At 44.4% G+C, this 24639-nt stretch overlaps 1 long non-coding RNA gene across 2 annotated transcripts; it reads left to right on the plus strand.

The window, feature by feature from the left end:
- The first annotated feature begins 853 nt into the window (after positions 1–853).
- Positions 854–4492, plus strand: LOC108802742. Of its 2 annotated transcripts, none has more exons than XR_001942233.1 (3): positions 854–890; positions 3134–3211; positions 4422–4492. It is a non-coding gene; the product is annotated as an uncharacterized LOC108802742 (long non-coding RNA). The 2 variants fall into 2 exon arrangements; XR_001942234.1 differs by having other exon boundaries at positions 861–890; positions 3137–3211.
- Positions 4493–24639: the final 20147 nt, after the last annotated feature.

Consider the following 24639-nt stretch of genomic DNA (forward strand, 5'->3'; position numbering starts at 1 on the left):
CACCCTAGTGTGAATGGGGCCTAATAGATTTTTTTTCTCAACACTTATGTAATGCATGCATCTTCCAGGTTTGGTTCTCAGAAGTATTAAAGCCCAGGATAGCCAGGCAGGTAACATTTGAAAATGTGGTTAGCAATAGCAGCCTTGTATTTTTTATTTTGAGGTGGTGACATTTTTGTAGTTTGCTTTTGTTTTTACTTTTTCAGGATTTTCCACTACTGAAAATTGCTGTTCTTGTTTCATATGATTGGTGTGTTTGGGTCGAATGCATTCTATTCCCAGAAATGCTCTAATCAGTACATGTATTTGCTTAGGGGAAGCCAAAAAAATATACTGCAACTTATGTCAGATGTGTGCTCTTTGTTACATAACTTTTATGTATTACCTGTCAACAAAATTGCAAGTATGTTCAGTTTTCTAATCCAGACATCCCTGCCAGACACAATACAAAGTCCTGACTTTTTCTCCGTTGCAGTTTATGCACAAAAATTTGGTCTAGACCGTTATTTGATAGTGAAGAAGCAACTCACTGATGAGTGTATCTTTGTGCTGTCTCCTTCAGTCAGTGAGCTCAATTTGTTGGATTCACATTGCTGTGCAATATAGTGAAACCTGATTGGCTGACTTTGTTGTCTTTTCCTCTTCTAGTCTGAATGTTGATGTTCAGGGGCTTACATAAGGCTAGTACAAAGACAAACTGTGAGAGCTTGCATGCCATTTACTGTACTGCAGGGCAACAGTTAACCAAATCTTCCCATAAAATTTTGACTTTTACATATATAATAACATATTCTTTACATAATAATGGGAAATCCACTGTTAATATTCTTGTCTGACAGCTATTTTCTCTCACTTGCAGTTTCAAGTGTAGACTTCTGCCTACTAAGTAGGTAGGTATAGTGCTAGCAGGTGTTCCTACTCAGTGGCTTGTTAACCATAAAGCATCATGCAGTTATTCAGAAAGAAAGCTAAATTGGATAACCCTCCCTACGACTGTCCTTCAGGTCTGTGTAGTCATCTCTTGGCTTCTGCTGTGCAACACAAAAGGTAAAGGCATAGAAGTCTAAAAAAAACAAATGTTTTTATTTTTACAGGCAAAGCCTTATTCTGTCACGTGGCCTGCATATATGAAAAATGTAGAAAATGCATTTTACTACATTTATAAAACAGCAATCATGGCTGCTCAACTAAAGTAAAGCATCCATGTGATGTGTGTACACACCCCACAAAAAAAAAAAACCCGCCGCCAATCTTTATTTTAATGAACATATCCCGAGTGGACAAACCTCTTTTACATTGTGCTGAAAAAAGAAGAGCACGCTCCTCCCCTTTTTTCATCACACTGCAACGGAAGGCAATAGATTGCAGCGGTGTGGTCCCATTCACACCTATAAATTTTTCGGTGCCCTTGCGTTTGCATCCATTGAAAAACAGAACACAATGGATCTTGTGTGAATGGGGCCTTATAACGTTTACCACTCATCAATTTGGTGTTAACAGTTCTTGATGGCCCTAGAATTATTGCTTGCACTCTGATGTTTGCTGTGATATGTAGCATGCAGTGGTGTAGAATTCCTATCGCCCGACGCCCGGGACAGGCAGTGCCGGGCAAGTAGTTTTCTTTTCTACATTGAGCCCGGCTGCAGGCAAGCAGCCAGCTAAATGTAGTATGGGAGCCGTTTTGTACAAGTCATTTTAAACGTCACAAGTCACTTGTCATCTGCCTGAATCACGCTCCCTCTCTCCTCCCGTCCCCTCTCTCCTCCCAAATTCAAGCACTCGTTGGTCAGCGCGGGCACTGCTAGATACGGTTTTGGTAACATAAAAAAATTAATCTTATTTTGTATTGGGACTAGTAGATTGTCATGAGGGATAAGAGACCAAGTACTTTCCCTCAGGTACTTGCCAATACCAATTACCGATACTTTTTCTTAAAGGGGCATGTGACATATTTGATAAAACAATACAGACTAATGATTTTAGGGCAGTTTCTTACCAGTCTGTGTACAGAGCTCACCAGTCTTTCTGTACGCATCTCTCCAGGGCTGCGCACACATCTCTCCAGGGCTGCGCACACATCTCTCCAGGGCTGCCAATTTGGTCTCTCCAGCGCTGCATACACGTCGGCAGGGCTACCGATGGGTCTCTCCACGGCTCTATGGACAGGCACTGAGTCGTACGGAGCGGGTGATGGTCATGTGCCCGCCCCGAGGCTGTATTTGCAGTGTGGGGCTGCCTCGAGCACTGCCTGAGCCGGGAAGGCGGAGATGTGGGACCTGGCAGGCAGTGTCAAAGACAGCTACTGCCAGGTCCCCGGAAGGCTGCCTCAGGCCCCCGGAAGCGCGGGACCTCGGCAGCCTACCTGATTACAAAATTTAAAGGGCCGGTATCGGCCTTTAGTAGTGGGGCACAAGTACTCCTGAAAATGCCCTGTATCGGTACCGATACTAGTATCGGGAAATCCCTATTTTTTATATTTGACTTTCGTTTTATAAACTTTTTTTTAACACAACTTTATCACTATCACATGGGGGGCTAAGAAACTGTTGAAGTAGAAGTGACCGGAGGGTATATCAGCTGCTAGTTTGCTGATCTCTCTGGTCTGGTATGGATCCTCACAAAATATGCATGTGGCCCCCCTCAATCCATTATTAGTCCCCTATCCGAGCAGCGGCCTGGCAGGCCAGGAAAGGGAAGGGGGGCCAAATAGCAGGCAAGACAGCCTGCTATTGACTATGGAATCAGCCCACAGCCTGCTGTCAATAACAAGGGAAGAGGACCTGATGGGGGAACTAGCCTGTCCAAGTTTCCTTTCAGGCCCCACCCACTCTTAAATGTAAACTTAAATGGTCAATTACATCACCAGCTATACACCACCCCTTTCAGCTGTAGGGACTGAAGTGGTCTTTCGGCTCTAGTCTCCCGTCAGGTCTGGACATATGTCAGACAGTCAGGGCCGGCCTTAGGGGTGTGCGAGCCGTGCGGCCGCACAGGGCGCCATGGCAACAAGGGCGCCGTGCGGCCACATCCCTAGCCCTAGTTGCCAATTACCTGTATTTATACTGTCTAAGCTAAGTGTTTTGTAGGTACTTTTATAAGCTTGTTAACATTGATTTGTTTGTTTTCTGTTCAGCAGTACTCTGCTTTTGTAAAGTATGAAGAAAGCCCATCTCTAGTGAAGGAAAGATGGCTGACAAGAGAAAACTACAGGGTATGTTGGTTAATAGCAAATTGTTTAAGGGAGTCTAAGGAGCCATTTCATGTGTCTGCCATTTCTTATGTCTTTCTTGTCCATTGGAAACAGGACACAGGAAGACTTTCCCCTTCAGTTTATACTACCAACTACAGGAGGATTAGGCACTGGCAGATGAACTGGAAAACCATAAGCCAGCCCAGTTTAACCCCTTCTATCACCAGCCTTTTTGCCAAGTAGAATGGACATCTTTTCTTCAGCTCTGTCTATGCCAGCATAAATTATTTTTTTCTTAATTCGGTTATTCTTTCATCAAGACTCTTTTCTACATTCCTTTTAGAGCTGGTCTCTTCTATGGGAGCTTTCCAGCTTAGCCGTCCTCAGCCTGGCTTTTTAGGTGCTGCTTCCATACCTCACTGGACTGGACATTGAGGGGATAGCCTAGAAGTGACCTTTTGGCACTGTGCTCTGTTTAAGCTGCTTTCCAGAATCCATAATGCTAATAAGTTGGCTGCATAGTGCTTTCCAGGTGCAGAGCTGCTGACATTGCCTTTTGCGTTTTCCCTGTCAAACTCACTATGTGAGTAGGCCTGTCAGGCTGAGCACATGGGAGCCAGCTCATTTTCTTTGGTGGCTGGTTGCCTTTTAATTCCTCACTTCCCGCCGTTTTCCATTGCAGAAGGGGTTAGTACCGGGGAAATTAGTACTTACGTCCTGTGCTGGGTGGAGGGTCGCTTGCTCTGCACTCTGCATTTTCTTGGACATACGGTGTTAAGGAAGCATCTCATTGCATTGTATCAACCATTAACATATAAACGTGCTATATATTTACTTTAAAAAAATAAATGTTCTATGTTGCCTCCATCTATTTCTGAAGAAGCATTTGCAAAATGCGTTGAAGATCAGGCCACTCTCCAATTTTCTCTATATTTGATGGACTTTCTTAAACAAGTAACATACAAATCTTAAACAATGTAAAATACATACATTTTGATAAAACACACTATGCTTTTCCGTGCAATCCTTTTTTTTTTTTTATATATTGTTTTTTTATAATGTGTTAATCAATGTGTTTTTTTTTTTTTAATGTAACAAATTTCAAGTGGTAATGTTATGGCACCTAATAATAAAGTTCCAAATAATTATTTTCTAAAATTTGATTTACAGAATTAATGATTTCATGCCAGCCTGTCTATTTTTTTAAAATTATTTATGTGATTTCTTTAAGGTGAGATTGATCGGTGTCTGAAAAAGGTTTCAGAAGGTGTTGAGCAGTTTGAAGACATCTGGCAAAAGGTAACCCGTTCTATTAACAAGAATAGCAAAAACTCATGTTGTAAATAGTTTGTCACAGTAATATTCTAGAATATATTGTGGCTGTCTATTTTTATGTAGTTTGAACTTTAGATACACAATTGGTGGAATGGTTTTAGCTTATTCTATACAAATTTTACACGGTGGAGTATGGATAGTAATTTCCACTTTTACAGCCAAATTGGGATAATGTCTGCGCGGAGTTTGCATGTTCTCCCTGTGGTTGTGTGGGTTTCCTCCAGGTACTCCAGTTTCCTCCCAAACTCCTGAATGATGCTGAAGAGTAGAAAGGGGGCCAACGTCCCCAAATATGAATAAATTATTCTATCCTGTCCATGTTCCCCACTACCAACCTCTCCATACACATTAATACGTTCATGACCTCTGACCATGAAGTGAGCGAAGGTACTAAATTAGTTTTCCATTGTCTTGAAATTGTTGTACACGCCGCTATTAAGCAAAAGCGCAAAATATCATGTTTGTTTGAGCTTATGGAGGCGGGGAACATGGAAAGGAGGGCCACTTCCGGGATAGCGTCTATGTCTGTGCCTTATATTTTATTATATACTCGGAATACCTCTTACCGGAATGGCTGTATCTTCCCACATTCCCAGCAGATATGTAGGTCGGGTCAAAATGTCAAGTCCAGAGCTACTAGCCAGGCCCTAGGAGTTGCTCGCCACCAGTTGCCCACCTAACCCCTACCCTGCCCTGGCCTTCTCCCCTAAACACACCCTCTTAAATAATCTTATAAATTACACTGTTAGATGTTTTATGAATGAATTTCCACTCGCACTGCATTTCCACTCGCCAAAGGCGAGTGGAAATTTTGAGCCCTGATGTAGGTAGTCCTCGCGGTCCAAGCCGCACCACCAGCATATATCTGAGGTAGGATATATTTGATGTAACAATGCTGGAGATCTGTGCCATCTTGGAATAAGTTTGTATTTCTTTTCCTGATAATGGCTAGAGATTGAAGATGCGTAGGTTAAAGTGTATGCTCTGGACCAGTCCTCCAGCAGAAACTTCTGCCCAAGGAGTGCTCCCAATACAGCTCAAACAAAGGTCTACCCTGGCAGGCAATCTCCCTCAAGAGGGCATATAACATTGAAGTCACTCTCCGGGGACTACGATCTCCTGTACCAGTGTTCAAAAATGGTCAACGGGTGGGTCAGTACAGTTTCTCTTGACATGCATTTAACAAAGTCAGATAGCTGAATGGCCTGACATCTTCCCGCAGAAGATTGCCTTTGAGGATGCAATATTATTGCTATACCTCTAGTTAAATAATTAAGTACAGTGGGGCAAAAAAGTATTTAGTCAGCCACCAATTGTGCAAGTTCTCCCACTTAAAAGATGAGAGAGGCCTGTAATTGGCATCATAGGTAAACCTCAACTATGAGAGACAAAATGAGAAAACAAATCCAGACAAATCACATTGGCTGATTTGGAACACATTTATTTGCAAATTATGGTGGAAAATAAGTATTTGGTCACCTACAAACAAGCAAGAGTTCTGGCTCTCACAGACCTGTACCTTCTTCTTTAAGAGGCTCCTCTGTCCTGCACTCATTACCTGTATCAATGGCACCTGTTTGAACTTGTTATCAGTATAAAAGACACCTGTCCACAACCTCAAACAGTCACACTCCAAACTCCACTATGGTGAAGACCAAAGAGCTGTCGAAGGACACCAGAAACAAAATTGTAGACCTGCACCAGGCTGGGAAGACTGAATCTGCAATAGTCAAGCAGCTTGGTGTGAACAAATCAACTGTGGGAGCAATAATTAGAAAATGGAAGACATACAAGACCACTGATAAGGTGCGCGGTGAGCAAAAATCCCAGGACCACACGGGGGGACCTAGTAAAATGATCAAACCAGGACGACTTATCCGTGTACAGGACAAAATGAATGGGGCCATGTATGGTGAGATTTTGAGTGCAAACCTCCTTCCATCAGCAAGGGCATTGAAGATGAAACGTGGCTGGGTCTTTCAACATGACAATGATCCCAGACATACCGCCTGGGCAACGAAGGAGTGGCTTCGTAAGAACACTTCAAGGTCCTGGAGTGGCCTTGCCAGTCTCCAGATCTCAACCCCATAGAAAACCTTTGGAGGGAGTTGAAAGTCTGTGTTGCCCAGCGACAGCCCCAAAACATCACTGCTCTAGAGGAGATCTGCATGCAGGAATGGGCCAACATACCAGCAACAGTGTGCCAACCTTGTGAAGACGTACAGGACACGTTTGACCTCTGTCATTGCCAACAAAGGATATATAACAAAGTATTGAGATGACCTTTTGATATTCACCAAATACTTATTTTCCACCATAATTTGCAAATAAATTTGTTCCAAATCAGCCAATGTGACTTGTCTGGATTTGTTTTCTCATTTTGTCTCTCATAGTTGAGGTCTAACTATGATGCCAATTACAGGCCTCTCTCATCTTTTTAAGTGGGAGAACTTGCACAATTGGTGGCTGACTAAATACTTTTTTGCCCCACTGTATATGTCTAATCTGTGGATGCACATCCTGATTAAGATAGAGAAATCTCCTAGAGGCCATACCTAGGAGAAACTGTGAAAAAGGAGTAAAAGGACCATATCTGGTTGAATATTCCATATTTTATGCTCAAACTATCCTATTGAGAGAGTAATAATCTAGTAAGGTATGGGAGAAAAGACAATGAAGGTTGACATTCAGGTTTAACTCAGTAGAGGAGACATATCGCTTTCCAGCAAGGTTCCCATATTGTTGACAGAAGAGGAAAGCCAGTCAAATATTCCTAATAAAACTGCCGCTCCGTGGTATAACCTAAAATATGGCAAACATAACTTTTGGACTTTATTTGAGTCAATATGCTAATAGTTATTTGAGTGGCTCGCGAACCACATATAAACTTAGTTACTGCTGGAAAGAGTAATAGGGAGGGTGTGAAAAAAAAATATAAAAACCTTGGCAAAATAGCCATCTTAAGGACATTAAGGGCCTGTTCACATGATATCAGGTCCTGATCTGCAGACGCGGTGCTACTGATGCAGTGTGTTTTGGCTGCGTTTTTGATGCGTTCCAGGTTCCAAAATGTGACATGCAGTAACCCATAAAACACATAGGGATACATTGGGATGCTTTTTTCGTGCAGGAGCGTACGGATCAGGTCAGCACAGAAAACGGACGTCGTGTGAACAGGCCCTTAAGGCCATGACACACTGCACGCGAAGCAAAGCTATCCGGCACGGAGCTTTGCGTGCAGTGTGAGAGCTGACTGCAGTCAGATGATTGACTGCACCTTCAGCCAATCGGCTCGTCCGTAACAACCAGCCAGCTGTCGCATACCGACGCGCTGGTTTATTCGCGCGAGCCGATTGGCTGAAGTTGGAATTGTTGATCTCGGCACGCTCAGCTCCGCGAGCTCTCGTTAGCTGAGGTGCCCAGGAGAAAATTACATGACACACTGCTTGCAAAGGCAGCGCGCCACCGCTCCGCGATGCTTCGCCAGCAGTGTGTCATGGCCATAAGTCTTCCGAGCCAAAAAAGAGAGAGAAGCCGCTATGAGGCTAAGTTGGTAATAATCCCATCTATTATTTTTTTATAATTGAGTTTATAAAGAAGATGAAGATCTGAGGCACCATAAATTCCCAGGTAAAAAATGGCCTTTGATTGCCGGGAAAACTGGAAAGTGCGTTGAATATTATTAATTCTTAAGATAGTGGGATATATTTAAGAAATCTAACTATGTAGTTTTTTATCTTAAAATGACCAAACTGTGTTCGTGTAGAATACTGGGAATACTTACCATAGGGTCTGTGAAATATAGAAGAAAATTGTCGGCGTATAATGTCAGTTTGATGATGTGAAGGTAAAGAAAATCCTTGATTTTAGAAATTATTACGTAATGCAATAGTTAAGTGCACCATTGTGAATGTATATAAAAGTGGGGATAAGGGACAACCTTGCTGCGTGCCATTGCGAATTAAGAATGACGAAGATAGATACACGTTTACCCGGACCTTAGCCTTGGGGTTAGAATACAGGGCCTTACTTTTGATGTGAAACATCAAAAGGCCCCTAACTGTAACTATAAATGAGAAAGAGTGGCCCGCAGAAAAGACCAGTGGACTCTGTTAAAGGCCGCCTCCGCCGAGAGGAGACATAAAGGCGCCAAATTAAGTTTCACAGAGGAGATAAGATTAATAGTCCGAATAACATTATCCTTGGCCAGGCGTCCTAATATGAACCCTGTTTTGTCTGGATGGATAACTTTTGAGAGCAAGGGTTGCAGTCTTAAGGCTAATATTTTTGCTGCCTTACTTTGAGGGTCCCTCAATATATTATCGTTAAGCGACACGTCGCTATTCGTGATGCATTAGAACCCCATGAAAAGGATAGATATACAGGAGCGTGGTTTGACCACAGAAAATGATCTATTAACCAGTTGCTGCACAGAGCAATTTCTTACATTTGCACACACATGATTGCTAGTTGCAATTTCTTATGTCGGATAAAATACACTACAATGACATTTAGATAGATAGATAGATTTTATTTGTCACATACACAATCGTACAAGTATGATATGCAGTGAAATGCTTACACGACTGCAGAGCAGTCGTGACGGCAGCCGACTACACCGGCGCCATCTTTGTAGAGCAGTACGGTGACAAGACGCGGATGTAGAGAGCCTGCAGCTTCTCCTAAAGCTCCGGGTGTCGCCTCTGAACGGCAGCGTGATACAAGTGCAGGAGCGCTGTACAATCTTAACCGCCATTAATCCCCAACGGAGAACCTGACTGTGCCAGTTGGTAGACGAGAAGATCGTTATGGGCCTCCGCATAATCCCCCATCTTGTCCTCGACGTGGACGACTCCGTCTCCCAGGGCGTCAACATCCCTTCTCAGCAGCAAAAAGCACATCTCTATGCAGGGAGCACCCAAGAGACACAAGCACGTCCCCTAGGGTAGTGTCCAGCAGGGGGCGATCAGCAGTGGGACAATCCTCAATGGTGCTATTCATCTCCTCACACACATGCACAGTAGGGCCAGACCGCTCGTCCCCCTCCCCAGGCCGTATCTGCGCTCCCCCAGAGTCCAGTCTGGGCGTGGATTTTGCCGGGTTGGCGGTCACCTGGCTCCCACCTCCTTTCGGCTCCCGCTCGTTACGGCTGTCGGAGAGTTGCAGAGAGGACAGGGTGCTGGACGAGCCGGCGCCATCTTGAGGCCGCGGCGAGCCCGTCGAGCGGAAAAATTCAGTAAGTTTCCGAGGGCCTTTCTTAGATTTAGTGCACAGACACAGAATATAATGGCCAATTTTTGGTAAAATATAAACTATGGGGTCACGCTGGGTAAATTGAATACCAAACATGTTGAGCCTTAAAATTGCGTGCGTCCGTGAAACCGCAAAAAACTACAATAACCAAATTTTCCCATAAGTGACGCTTTAAATGCTTTTATGGCTCATCTGTTTAGTGCTAACAGTGATTGATTGGGCCTAGAATTATTGATCTCACGCCTACTCTTGCGACGATATGTATCGTGTGGCGCAATTATTGGTTTTTGCACATCCGTCGCGTGTTTGCATTGTATGTGCATGTGGGGGACTTACATTTTTTTTTTTTTACACTCCGCTTTATTGCTATTGCATAGGGGCTAACAAGCCCCCTATGTAATAGCAAATATAACGTGACAGGTCATCTTTATGGAGATCTTTATGGCTAACAAGCCCCCTATGTAATAGCAAATATAACATGACAGGTCATCTTTATGGAGACATCAGGGGTCTTTCAGACCCCTAATGTCACCTAGGGACCCCAATTAGCCCAATGTAATGTACATCACTTCTGGTTCCAGTGATCGGAGGAGAGCTCAGCGACTCTTCCACGCCGGTCCCGGGCTCACATGAGGCACAGTGAAGCCCAGCAGCCGTGGAGGGGGATGGGGGGGTGGGAGTGGCACACAGCGCCACACCATACAAGCGATCCGGCGCCTGTACAGACGCCCGATCACTTGCATTTAAACTGCAATCGCCTGCTCTTTATAACGGTACCAACGGACTTCCGGTTCTGGTGCCCTATGGAATAGTGGTGTGCATCCCGGCTCCGACACGAACACACGAGAACACAGGACATACCTGCTCTCCCCTGACGACAGTGACTGTACCAAACACCGGAAACCTGGTACGTGTGATGGGCAAGTTACTCTCCCTTCGCAAAACGGCCAGACGAACAATACTGCCTGAGTCTCCTCAACCGCATGTTACATCCAAGATGGCGGATTGGGAAGAGCTCGACCAACCCATCCCTGCAGAGCCTATGGATGAGTCTCCTCTAAACTCCTCGGACACAAATTTAGACTACCAGCACCTGACTGCAGCGGTAGCTTCACATTTAAAATCTGTCTTGGCTGCCATTATCGCATATTCCATGCAGCAGCACTTGAGCCATTTGACGCCCACTCTGTAAACTCACGAAAGCCGCTCACAGCCGGCTGAGAATAGGATTAGTGCACTAGAAGACCAAACCCACACATTCACTGCCACCCAGGATGATTCCGCCAAACAGATACATTATTTGCTGGACAAGGTGGATGACCTTGAAAACCGTATCCGCAGGAACAACCTCCGCTTTGCCGGCCTACCCAAATCTGGAGCTTGTTCTTTTCTGCTCTCGCATCACCCTGAATACACTGGGTTTTACTTCCCAATGTAAAGTGGACAGGGCCCATAGGATCGGCCCGCCCAGATCGAATCAACAGGCAAGACCCGTGATCATCTGTAACTTAGACTTTGCAGATACAAATGCAATTCTGCACAACTACCGATCTCAACGGAACTTACTGGCGGGTGGGTTCCAATTCCTTAGGTTCCTGGATTACTCAGCCCAAGTAACCAAACAAAGAAAGGCATTCGTGGACACGTGCCGCATACTGGTCGACAGACTCATTAAATTTACCTTGGCGTATCCGGCTGTCCTGCGTATAATGCTCCCTGCTGGCGACACACGAGCCTTCACCTCTGCAGAAGAAGCACTACGGTATGCACGATCATTAACCGAACCCCCCCACTTGCACTGATTCGTCTCCCACCAAGAGTCCACCCAGGAAGAAAAAAGCCTGAACATTCTCCTACAGCTGTTAGGGCAGCATTGTGCCCTAGGTGATATCCTGTTACACTTTCTATTATCTACAGAAAACACTCTGCTGGGATGGTTCGCCTCTCATGCCATATGCTACGTCCTGTGTTCTACAAACGTATCTTCTTCATGTAGTAATCATCGGAGCCCTTCCTCTCCTCATGGAAACGACATCCACTTAGAGTTGAAGTGTTATTTCAACCTATTCCAGGATGCTCTCTGTACTGTGCCACAACGTCCTCCATAGGGAAAATAGGGAGTCACACTCCTGCGTTGACTTTTTTGTTTCTGCCATTCATTGGTCAATCGCTCCCAAATTTCTTTGCCTATTGTTTTTTTTGTATGTATATTTTTCCCTCTCTATCCTTCTCACAGGGAGATTGTTCAAGGGGCACTCCCACTCGTCTACAACGGATCGAACTTCTCTCTCTACACCAGCAAATCGATTTGGATGGGACTGTGTTCTTTGGGCGATGTCGTAGCTCTGGGACACCGATGCATGCCTCTTCCTTTCCTCACAATACCTTACGAAACCTAGCTTTCACCCCATCTAGATGGGACCCTCCCTGAAGGTGGTGATCTGGAATGTAAAAGGGCCCAGATCTCCTAACAATACAAAACACAAAAATTCCCCAGCCTCAACCTGCCAGCCAGCCTGCAACCAAACAAGTAGCCCCGTCAACAGTATGCGTTAAAATCAGAGGTTTTAGTTACACAACTTTTGCCCAAAAATATGTAGAAGCCACACTGCTGCGCCAAAGCACCTCTGCAAAGTGTGGTCCTAACTCTATGTATCCGAGTCTCCAAGTGTGAGCATATTAATGAAGTTGATAAATTACATGCAGGTGTACCTGGAGGTAGCCAACTCCTCCTAATAAGGTGCAGGGACGCACTGGAGGCCCAGCAACCAAAAATGCACGCTAGGACTCCCTGCACCTTATTAGGAGAAATTGGCTACCTCCAGGTATGACATCCATACGAGATTTGTTATCTTTTCTCTGGAAGGTTTAGGCCTCTAGTATTTTTTTTATAACTTACTTTTTTTTTAATTTAGAATTTTACATGGATACAAATGCAACAATCAACATAAGCATAAGCTTAAATAAGGGACAGTTACGATGAGATTAAACAATAAAATAGTACAAGAAAAAAAAATGCCATGTTAATATAACACCGATACCTGTATTCATAACTAAGAAAGAGCCTCAAACAGATAGATCCATGGCACGACAAGACTCCTAGAAGAGGCACTGGGCTTATAGAAAATTAAACACAAAATAAAGAAAAAAGTCAGAGACAAAGATCGTAGCTCATAATCACGGGGAGGATAAAGCACCAGGTACCAAAGCAGCGCCATCGGAGCCCTCCAGTAGTTGCCAAGGGGACCCACCTGTTCGAATGTTATGCAATCGAGCCGTTAGGTATTCCAGTTTATGGATATCATGGAACCTTCGCAGCAATTCCGCTTGTGATGGAGGAGTGGGTTGCCGCCATTTTAAGGCTATAAGACATCTAGCTGCAGTAAGGACATGGTTAATGAGTTTGGTAGTAGTCTGCCTTGAGAAATGTGGGGTGGGGAGACCCAGAAGCAAATGTACAGGGTCTTCTGGTATAGTCTCATCGACTAACGTTTGAAGCAAAGATATTCCCAGAATACATGCAGTAGGTTGCCCCTTGAGGTCGTACATCGCCAGCACACAGATGGCAGCGAAGGATTCATGTGATGTAGCAAGTCCATGGTGCGATACCAGTGATAAAGAATCTTGTACTGATTTTCCTTTATATTGAGTACAAATAGAGGTCTTACTGGCGTTAGTCCAGATCTTCTCCCAATCCTCCCATGTCCGACCCAGAGCCCTCTTCCACTTAAGCATGTAGTTATGTTTAGGAAAAGGGACAGCGGAAATTGCGTTAGGCAATTTATAAATGTCGGATATCAGATGTTTGCGGATGGGACCATCCAAACACAGTCTTTCAAATGAGGTTAATGGCGAGAAAATGAGAGAGGTAGAGACTGTGTATGCAAAGTGTTTGATCTGAAGGAATGTAAAAAGAGATCCAGTTGGTAGGTTGAACCGAGCTTGCAGGGTATGAAAAGGCAAAGTCCTATCGACTTTATGTACAATATCTCTGAAGCGAAAAAGTGAGTGGTCCAACCAAGGGCGAGTAGTGTGGTGGTTAAGCGTGGCAGGTAAGAGGGGCGTGTATAAGAATGATCTCATAGAAGTAGTGGGCGAGATGAGATTAAATTTAGGCCCTGCAAAACGCCAGATGGCTTTAGTGCGTTGCATGGTTGATCATAAAGAAGGGACCTGTGAAGACAGGGGAATAGGCCAAAGGAGGGAATTTAAGTGTAGTGGGGAGATCAAGAGGTTTTCTATTTCCGCCCAACTGCTAGGAGGATATAAGGAGGACCAGGAAGTCAGGTGACGTAAATTAACTGCTAAATAATCTTTAAATATGTCTGGGAAGCCCCGGCCACTCTGTGATCTAGGGTCTACGAACACTGACCTAGCAACTCTATGGCCAGTATTATCCCATGTAAATTGGAGCGAGCGTTGCAAAGCTTTGACATCAGGCATGGGAATTTTGACAGGCAGTGTCTCAAAGTAATAAAGCAATTTTGGCAGAATCGTCATTTTAATTGATACCAATCCAGGACAAGCGATATGATCCTCATCTCTGAAGATCTCTAATTTCCCAGAACAACAGACAAAATGAATCCTATATAGGGAGGACACCGGGGGGTAAGGTAGATACCCAAATATTTAAGTTGGTCAAATTTCCAATTATAATCAAAAGAAGACTGGAGAGAGGAGAGCGCCTCCTGGGGGATATGCAGTGGCATTGCCTCAGATTCAGTTAAATTAGGTTTATACCCTGATATGGAAGAATATCTGGACCGTTCCCTATGCAGATTAGGTAAGGAGATAAGTGGTTTAGTCAGGGTCAGTAAGATATCGTCCGCAAAAAGGGAGAGCTTAAAGGCACGTCCTTTAACTTGTACGCCAGAGATGTCTGGAGAATTCCTAATGTGGGCCGCCAGTGACTCAATACAGAGAACAAAGAGGAGAGGGGATAATGTCGAGTACCATTACGTATGGGGAAGAGGGAGGATAACGAAAGGGGAAGTTTAATGGCTGCAGAAGGAGTGGAGTAGAGGTTAGTAATGGCGTCCAGGAAAGGTCCCCGTATCCCAATATGTTCTAAAGTGGAAAACAAAATGGCCAGCTAAGGCAATCAAATGCCTTTTTGGCATCAAGGCTCAAGATCAAGGATTCTGTGTCTGAGAGGTTCAAAATATCTATAAGATCTATTGTAAGCCTTGTATTGTCTCCAGGTTGTCTGCCTGAGACAAAACCAATGTGGTCCTTGTGTATCAGACATGGAAGAAGAAAGCCCATTCGGAGTGCCAACAATTTGGAAAAAATGTTTGTCTGAATTTAAAAGAGCAATGGGTCGATAGCTGTAGCATTCCAAGTGGTCTTCACCAGGTTTAGGGAATACCGTGATATAGGAGGCAAGCATAGAGGTAGGGATAAGGGAGGCTGCAAAAAAAATCATTATATAATGTCAGCAAATGTGGGACGAGGATGGGACTAAACGTTTTGTAATTCAGGTAGGGGAGGCCATCTGGACCTGGGGCCTTGCCATTAGGCAAACATTTAATGACTGAAGCCAGCTCCTCAGATGTAATAGGGCGATTTAAGACGTTGTAAATCATCTTGTGAGATGTGGGGGAAAGGATATTCAGAAATATAGTCCATGATATGGGTTTTTAGGTCGGACCAGCAAGGTTAAATGCGGGGTCTTGTATGTTGTAGAGATTGGTGTAGTAGGCATGGAAAATAGAGGCCACCTTATCAGGGCTGAACTGTTCGACACCCTTAGTTGTAGTATTGTATTGGTGTAGTAGGCATGGAAAAATAGAGGCCACCTTATCAGGGCTGAACTGTTCGACACCCTTAGTATCCCTAATGGAATGAATGGAATTTTGAGCCTGATCTGCTTTAAGCTTATGGGCTAGCATAGTGTGGGCTTTATTACCTCTTTCGTAAATTTTCTGTTTAACTGTGAGCATCGATTTTTTTTTTTTTTTCCCACCGCTGATATATCTAATTGTTGCAATTGAGACCGAATGAAAAGAATACACCGAAGTAGATGGAGAGAGGGGGTAAATGCTAACTGCCGTTGAAGGGCTCCAAGCTGGGCATCCAGAAGCGTGAGTTGGAGCTGTGAGTCACGTTTGAGCTTACTGGAGAGGGTGATGCAACGACCTCACATGACTGCTTTGTGGGCCTCCCACAGAGTACTAGAGAGGTCCACAGTGCCTTCGTTCAAGGAAAAATAGTCAAGCAGGGATGCTTCCAGTTGGGACTTGGTTGTGTCATTTTTGAGGAGCCAGTCATTTAGACGCCAGTTATAAGATTTTACCGGGGAGGAGACAAACGAACAGAAAGGGCTGCTATGGGGGCATGATCAGACCAGGTAATGGGAGTAATTTCCGAGGAGACAGTGGCACATAATTCTGGAACGTTAAGTAAGAAACAATCTATTCTAGTTTGAGTTTTATGGACATTGGAGTAGAAAGTAAACTGCCTGTCCGATGGGTTCAGAGTTCTCCAGACATCAAACAAAGCGTGACGTTTAAGCAAAAGTTGCAATTGTTGTGCGATCCTCACTGTGCCCCCATGGGCAGGGCTCCCAGCAATCCCCAGTCTATCAAGGGTTGGGGAAAGAGCAAATTAAAGTCACCACCAATAATCATATATTGATGGGATAAAGAGGACAATTTTGAAAAAAAAATGTTTTCAAAAATTGTATCTGACTAGTATTTGGGGTGTATACGTTACATAAGGTGACCTGATCAGATCCCCACATACCATGAAGAATAATGTACCTACCCCCCGGGTGAATGAGGACTTCTGACGGTTTAAAAGGGCACCCAATTTAAAGAGAACCGCCACTTTGGCTCGCTTTCCTGAAGCACAATTAGCTAAATAACAAGTAGGGTAAACGGGATTGTAGAAAATTGAGTGAACCCTGAGGGGAGAAATGCGTTTCCTGAAGGAATACTACATCGGGGTCCAACGCTTAAGCTCTCCAGAGAGTAGTCCCCGCTTACGATTGGAGTTCAGGCCTCTGGTATTAAAAGTCGCTATCTTAACTCTTAACATTGTCTCACAAAAAAACTGATAAAGTTAATATCTTTGTCCCCACATGACTCGCCTAGAGAATCAAAAGAAAAGCAAAAAAGGAAGGATAAAAAGAAAACAAATGCAAAAAACCTTAATAATGACTCTGTCATAACATTGTTCAGCAAATCTATGTGACTGCTATTAAATCATATCCAGCCCATTTGTCAGAAGTAAGGGAGGAGGGGGGTGAAAGCCCGCGTCAGTGTCACTTCGCCCTCTCTCCCTCCCTACATGCCCCACCACTTGCAGTACAGCTCCTTGGGTTTCTCCAAGGAGAAATGTACGTGTCGCCCAGACTAGACAAATCTAATAATTGCAATATTGACAGTTCAAAAAAAAAGATCACTTAATGGAGTATAGATCTAACTTGATTCCTGCATAGGAGTCTATTTGCTGCCCCAACTATTCTTTACTATTCAACTCCCTGTTGGACATTCTGGCCAATATATATCACATTTATAAATACAAAAAGAAAAAAAAACACATAGTAAAAAAAAAAATACCCCCCATGTTAAACTATAGGCCTGGATACTCCCATATTGCTCTAAATACTGTTTTTTTGCTAACTAGGTCTAAGCCTCATTATGCTATTGTCTGCCCCCTTTTTTCCCCCTCACTTGAAGTTGCACTTGCCATTGTGGTATGTGATCGCCTCTGCTTGCGCAATTCTGCTGCTGTCTATCTGGGCCTCTGTGAAAGGCCTAAAGATGTTAATTGCAGGGGCCAGTCGTGTAATGCAACTTGCGGAAGTTCCAGCATGTCCAAAATGTTTGGCAGGTCCTCCAAATTTTTAAATATTGCAGATTTACTGTCCTTAGACACACATAGCTGGAATGGATACCCCTAACAGTATCTGATGTCATGAGCCTTTAACATCTCAAGCAGAGACTTCAAGGTCCTGCGAAGATACAGTGTCTGTCTAGAATCTAGATAAACCCGGCAATAAAAACAGTTTCTGTCCCTTTTAAATTGCAGAGTAGGTTTAGCCCCTTTTTGCAGCCATGACAGCCGCTTTACCGATGAAATATTGTAGTGGACATATAATATCTCGTGGACGAGAGTAGTCTATCAAACATGATCCTGGTGTCTTCACGCAAGTTAACACTGGAATCATTTGGGCAGAATCTGTTTCTGGGATGCCCCTAACGCAAATATTGTTCCGGCGATTTCGATTCTTTCTCATCTATATGTAGTATCAATTTACGTAATTGTAGAGAGTACTCATTCAAGACTACTTGGTGAGTGTCCAAACGAGCGTGTACCGCTTCAATTGATTGGCTCTAGAGTGGATGAAGTGGAACATTCTGATATATCAGCTTTAAGGGTGTTCAGATCTTTCCTCTAGGACTCCCCTTAACGAGTCACATATGTCTCCATGTCACTGCGAGTCGGGAGAGCTTGCATCCCAGTCCTCCTCTGCTGCTTCCTCTTACTGCCTCTACCTCTATGGGGAGCAAGGAGCCCTGTATATCTGAGAGAGGTTGCAAGCTCTCCAATTAACCTTCCTTAGGAGAGAAAGTGGATTTGTCAATGACCTGGAGAAGCAGCCATGTTAACTCTTTCTGCTCCCTCTAGTGCTGCTATGTCAGAAAGGTGCAGCTGGAAATTTGTGTCAATCTTACTCGTCTTTCCAACAGGACTCCTGGCTCTGGAGACCGCTGCTGGTTGCTTCTTACTCACCTTGGGTCAGACAGAGGAGACGGGACCCATGTGCAGCGGTGCTCGGCCAGACCCCCCGATGTGGCAATTTTCAGCCCTGCTGGGTCCCGGATGTAGCGGTGTTCTGCCGGTATCGAGCCCCCGTTTTCAGCCGAAGCATTCTGCCGAGACCGGACCACAGTGTGCGGCAAGCTTCAGCTCCAGTTTCGGTCTGAGGCTATGTGTCAGGACATTCGGGATGGTGCTCTGCACCACATCATGAGCACGCTGCTCTTGACTTGCTCACAGCTACAGTATGTCAGAACTAATGGACTAACAAGACAATAGACCCCCAAGCAATAATAGGCTATCATCTGTAATTTCTTTCCCTTCCTCCTCAAACCAATTTTGAGACGGTGGCTCCAAAGGATCAGGAAAAAGCTCTGGCCCTAAAAAGAATGTATTCTTACTCTTGCATCGCAAAATGTAATAGTTCATGTTCCGCCAGCTCAGCATTTTCAGGGGTTTTACTCCCAGGTGTTTCTAGTCCCAAAGCTAAGTCCAAAAATCTTGTATCAGTTTCTGGTTTACAAAGATTTTCGTATGGAGAGAACTTATTCAGTGAGAAAAACTCTTCTGGACCCCGTATTCATGATCACCGTGGACCTAAAAGGTGCATACCTACATATCCCAATTTGTCTAGAACGGGTAGGCAACCTTTGCTCTCCAGCTGTGCTGAAACTACAAATCCCGTAAGGCATTTCAAGCCACAGGCATGACTCCCAGAGGTATAAGCATGATCGGATTAGAAGTTTTGCCACCGCTGGAGAGACAAGGTTGCCTACCCCTGGTCTAGAACATTAGAAATTTCTATGATTTGCAATAAAGACAGAAATTGGTGTTTGTCATTTGGCAGTTTTGGTCTGTCAGTAGCCCCAAGAATATTTGCCAAAGTTTTGGCAGAGCCAGTAAAATTTTTGCATCTCCAAGGATTGTACCATACCTAGATGACATTCTGATATATGCATCTTTTAAAGATGGACATTTTTCAGAGTCTGGAGATATTCAAGAAGTTGATAGAATGTTTTGGTTGGATAGTAAACCTAGAAAAATCGTATTTAATTCCAACTCAATCAATTGTTTTTCTGGGCTACCGTATACATTCTGTAACTCAAAAGCTTTTTCTAACAGAAGAAAAGATCTGCAAAATTTTGGAATTAACGCAATCCGCACTGGACAGGGAATCATTGACCCTGAGAGAAATTTTGTGGTTATTAAGAGTAATGACCTCATCCATTCCAGCACTGGAGTGGGCTCCATGTCATATGAGGCCACTTCAAGTATTCTTGTAGTCACAATGGGAAGGAATCATTGGAATTCAGGGTACAGCTCCCGTTAGAGGTTTGCCAATCTCTCAGGTGGTGGTTGTCTCCGGAGAGGCTGGGGAAGTGCAGGAAATGGAATAAGGAAAATCCTGTAAAAATCACCACAAATGCAAGCTCCTGGGGCTGGGGGGCTCACACAACAGGTCTTCAGGCTCAAGGGCCTTGGTCTCTGGGAATAAAAAGCTTCTTCAAATCTCAGAGAGCTTTCAGCAGTGAAGGAAGCCCAGGTGGCTTTTCAGTTGGTGCTACGGGGTCCAAGTATTCAAACCTTTTTCGGACAATTCGACCACTGTAGCTTATCTAAATCATCAGGGTGGCACCAGGTCTCCTGTTGAGAATAGCTCAGGAATTTTTTCTTTGGGCAGAATCAAATATTCGATCACTCTCGACCATCTACATAAGGGGCGTCTGCAACATAACTGCAGATTACCTAAGCCGCAGACCCATTCTTCACAGCGAATGGTAATTACATTCAGAGATTTTTTTGCAGATTGCCCATTTGTTCGGACGGATTTGTTTGAGAGGGAGGGGGAACAGGAAGGTACGAGCTTTCTTTTCTTTCTTTCGTTCGTTCCAGAGGCATATAGATGCATTAGCTCGGGAGTGGACTTTCAGCTTGGAGTATGCGTTTCCTCCTCTTTCCCGAATACCTTGGATTTTTCAAAAGCTTCATCTGTCACCATGCAGTCTCATTCTAGTGGCACCTTTTGTTTGCGATTCAGGCCAGATCGATCCATCCACCATGGCCCCTCTTGTCAAGGTGGCATCTACTTTTTTTAGTGACCAATCTGGCATCCAAATCCAAGCTTCTTTCACTTGATGGCATGACTCTTGAAATGAGCATTTAGAAACTGAAATGGTGTCCCGATGGGGTGGTCACACTCTTCTATCCAGCAGGCAACTAGTCACCAGGAAAATCTATTGGAACATTTTTTTCTGTTTCGTGTAAGAAAAAGAAAATGCTTTCACCTTTTTGGTTCCTATTATTTTGGACTTTTTGCAAGAGGGTGCAGAAAGAGTGTTAGCCCTTATTACCATTAAAGTGCAGTTGTCTGCTCTTTCTGTCCTTTTGGCTCAGAAATTGTTAGAGGTTCCTTTTGGTGAAATGTTTAATAGTTCCTGTCCCATTAAATCTAAACTTTTCCCCCCTTGGGATATATCTTTAGTTCTTTTGTCCAAGTTTCCCTTTGAACCTTTTTCGAGTGCATCTATCAAATGATTGTCTCTCAAAATGGTTTTTCTTTTGGCTATAACTTAAGCCATAAGGGTTGGAGATCATCAGGCCTTGTCTACCCTTATCTTGCTATTCTCTCTGACAGGATTATTCTCAAACCAGTTTCTTTAAATTTGCCTGAGGTTTCATCCCAATTTCATAGGTGCCAAGAGATTATTTTGCTATCCCTTCCGTGAGAAGCCTAAGGACCGGAGAGAGGAAATATTTTATACGTTAGATGTTAGAGGTTTAAACAAATATTTTGAAGTTACAAGATCTTTCATGAAGTCTAGTCACCTTTTAGTCTTTTTGGCGTCAGAAAAGGTTTGCAGGCTTCAAGAGCTTCGATAGCCAGATGGATAAGACGGGTGATTAATTTATGGCTCTCCAAATCAGAAGCACGTGAGCCGCCGCCTTCAGTTAAAGTGCATTCTACCACATCATTGGCTACCTCCTGGGCAGGGGCATCAGTGGAACAGATCTGCAGAGCAGCTGTCTGGTCAAGGCAAGACACCTTCATCAAGCGCTATAAAGTGGGGGTTCTGTCACAGCAAGATCTGACCTTTTTGGCAGAAAAGTTCTTCAAGCAATTGTCCCACCCTAATAAGGTAGGCTTGCATTTAGTACTTGTTTTTCCTCTCCGGTTGCTTTCCTGGAAGATAATTGGGGAAATGCTCCGCTAGACTTACCGGTAACGGTATTTCTAGGAATCTTTCAGGACAGCAAGCCTACTTCCCACCCGGAATAATACACTATATTGCCAAATGTATTGGGGCACCCCTCCAAATCATTGAATTCAGGTGTTCAAATCCCCTCCATGGCCACAGGTGTATAAAATCAAGCACCTATGCATGCAGACTGCTTCTACAAACATTTGTGATAGAATGGGTCGCTCTCAGGAGCTCGGTGAATTCAGGCGTGGTACAGTGATAGGTTGCCACCTGTGCAATAAGTCCATCTGTGAAATTGCCTTTCTACTAAATATTCCACGGTCAACTGTAAATATTCCATGGTCAGCGGTATTATAACAAAGTGGAAGCAACTGGGAACAACAGCAACGCGGTCACTAAGTGGTAGGCCACGTAAAATGACAATTTTGTGGGTACAGTTTGCGGATGGCCCCTCCTGTTCCAACATGACTGCGCACCAGTGCACGAAGAAAGCCACTGATGTACCTCTAGAGACCTGCAGCGAAGGTCTAGAAATGCGCATTAGACTTACCGTACTGCTATTTCTAGGAATCTTCCAGGACTGCAACCAGAGAGATGAGTGGTTCCCACCTTCTACAGGAAACACAATTTGCAAAGCTCCCACTCCCTTCGTGCCTCAGTTGAGATAAAAGTAGACTATAGCCACCAGTGATCAAGGGGGAAAAAACAACAAAAAATAATTCAATATACACTATATTGCCAATCCCAGTCTTAGTCCGTAGGGTTCAATATTGCGTTGGCCCACCCTTTGTCGCTATAACAGATTACTCTTCTGGGAAGGCTGTCCACAAGGTTTAGGAGTGTGTCTATGGGAATGTTTGACAATTCTTCCAGAAGCGCATTTCTGAGGTCAGGTACTGTTGTGGGACGAGAAGGCCTGGCTCGCAGTCTCCGCTCTAATTCACCCAAAGGTGTTTTATCAGGTTGAGGTCAGGACTCTGTGCAGGTCAGTCAAGTTCCTCCACCTCAAACTTGGTAGAGGGAGAAGAAAGGGAAGGGGGTAGAGAGGACCCAATAAACGAAAACATAAATAAGCTTCACAGTGACTATAAGCAAAGTAGAGCACAAAAGCTATAGCACAGTGGCAAAACTGATGGAGACCAATAAGGCACAATCGGTGAACCGGGTGGAACTTTTCCAGTCAAAGCAAGGCCTCAAATAGCTGGGATCGGGCAAGTTTCCAATCCAATCCACAGAAATTCCAGGCAAAGATCAACTGTCTAGGGCTGGATGAACAGCAAAACTCAAGGAAACAGCCAGTGCTTTAGCGAGGGGTAGGTTTGGAGGAGGATCTGCATGCTCTACGTGGCTTCGGTGAGACCAACTGCCGGTGATCTCCGCTGGGGACAGCAGTCATGGTATGCAGAGGAGGGTCAGGCCAAGGGCCCTGGCCACCTCTGGCATTTCCATGGCAGAGAGGAATGTCTCCATCCAATGTCATCTGGGGTGCGGAGCAAGTGAGTTTTCCCATTTCTCCGGACAGATAAACAAAATGGGTAACCCCAGTGGTGGGGATAACCCACTTGTGGCAACCTATCACTGTACCACGCCCTACGCTTATCCAGGATGTGTTTGGACAAATCCGGAAAAAAAGAAAGCTGTTCACCGCCAAAGTCCACTGTACCGGCAGCATGGGCTTTAGCCATAATAGCCTCATTGACAGAGAAGTAATGGACCCTGCACAGGACATCACACGGCTGCATCACATTCCATCTACGAAAACCCGGTGTTCTGTGGTCCAATCCAATGTGCTCAGTGACCGGTTTATTAAGAAGGGTGTAAAAAAATCCATACAACTGTAGCCCTCAGATCATCAGAGCCAGTAGCTTCTGGCATAGCGTTGATGCAAATGTTTTTACGCCTATTCCTATCTTCCTGATCTTCCATAAGAGTCCATAAGGATTGAATAGTCATGTGCTTTCAGTCTTTGGTGAAATGACTGGAAAACTTTGTTAAGCTCAGCCATCTCCTGCTTATGTGCAGTTTCCAGGCTATGAAACTTAACTTCAATATACCCCTTAGTAGGTAATAAGGCAAAGTACTTACGAAAGGCAGAGGGGATATCACGGTCATCTCCCTCACCATCATTAGGAGAAGGGGGTCCCTCTGTCCCCACTGGCATGTCTAGAGAAGGAGCCCTTTGTAGAAGCACGAGAGGCCGGCCTGAGTTGTTTCTGATCGGCGCCATCTCGGCTGCACGCTGTGCAGACACCGAATCTCCCATTTTCGGGGAAAACGGCCCTGATGTGGCATTGTCTGGAGGACGAAGTTCTGGGATTAGGTGAGCAGGACCTCCGCTTGTTGCTTCTGCCCATCTCGGCAGTGATATTAGGGCTGATGGATGCTGGTTCCGGTGTTAGGGCCCTGTATCGCAGCCGGAGCTTCAGACAACACGTCCGCTCCCCGTGTTATATCAAAGATTGTGACTGGTTTGGAATGTGTGACCGGTCATGTGGTCAAACATATTTTAACGTAATCACGTCCACTTTTTCGGCGCTGAAATATGTGACCGGCAAAAGGGGAAGAATTACAATACTTTCTCAGCTGTTCCGGGGCAGATCGGCATCGCAAATCGTATGTGCAGGAGAACCGATCTGCCCTGAAACAGCTGATCGGTCCTGAAATGTCACTTCTATCCGACTTTCTGGAATGTAAGATCGCACTCACAAAGTCGCAGCCCAGTCATGTAAGCCATCTAACCAGGTTTCCAATTCCTGTGAAGTCAAAATCCTCCTTGAGTAGTAGAAGTTATAGCTCTTCCATTTTGTTTGCCAGACTTCTAGCATTACAGAACATGCATTTATTTTATTTTTTTCTACTAGTGTTTAGTTTTTTTTAATCATTATTGCTATTTGA

The sequence above is a fragment of the Nanorana parkeri genome, unplaced genomic scaffold (genome assembly GCF_000935625.1).
Source record: "Nanorana parkeri isolate BGI_ZX_2015 unplaced genomic scaffold, ASM93562v1 scaffold3078, whole genome shotgun sequence".
NCBI classification, from domain to species: domain Eukaryota; kingdom Metazoa; phylum Chordata; class Amphibia; order Anura; family Dicroglossidae; genus Nanorana; species Nanorana parkeri.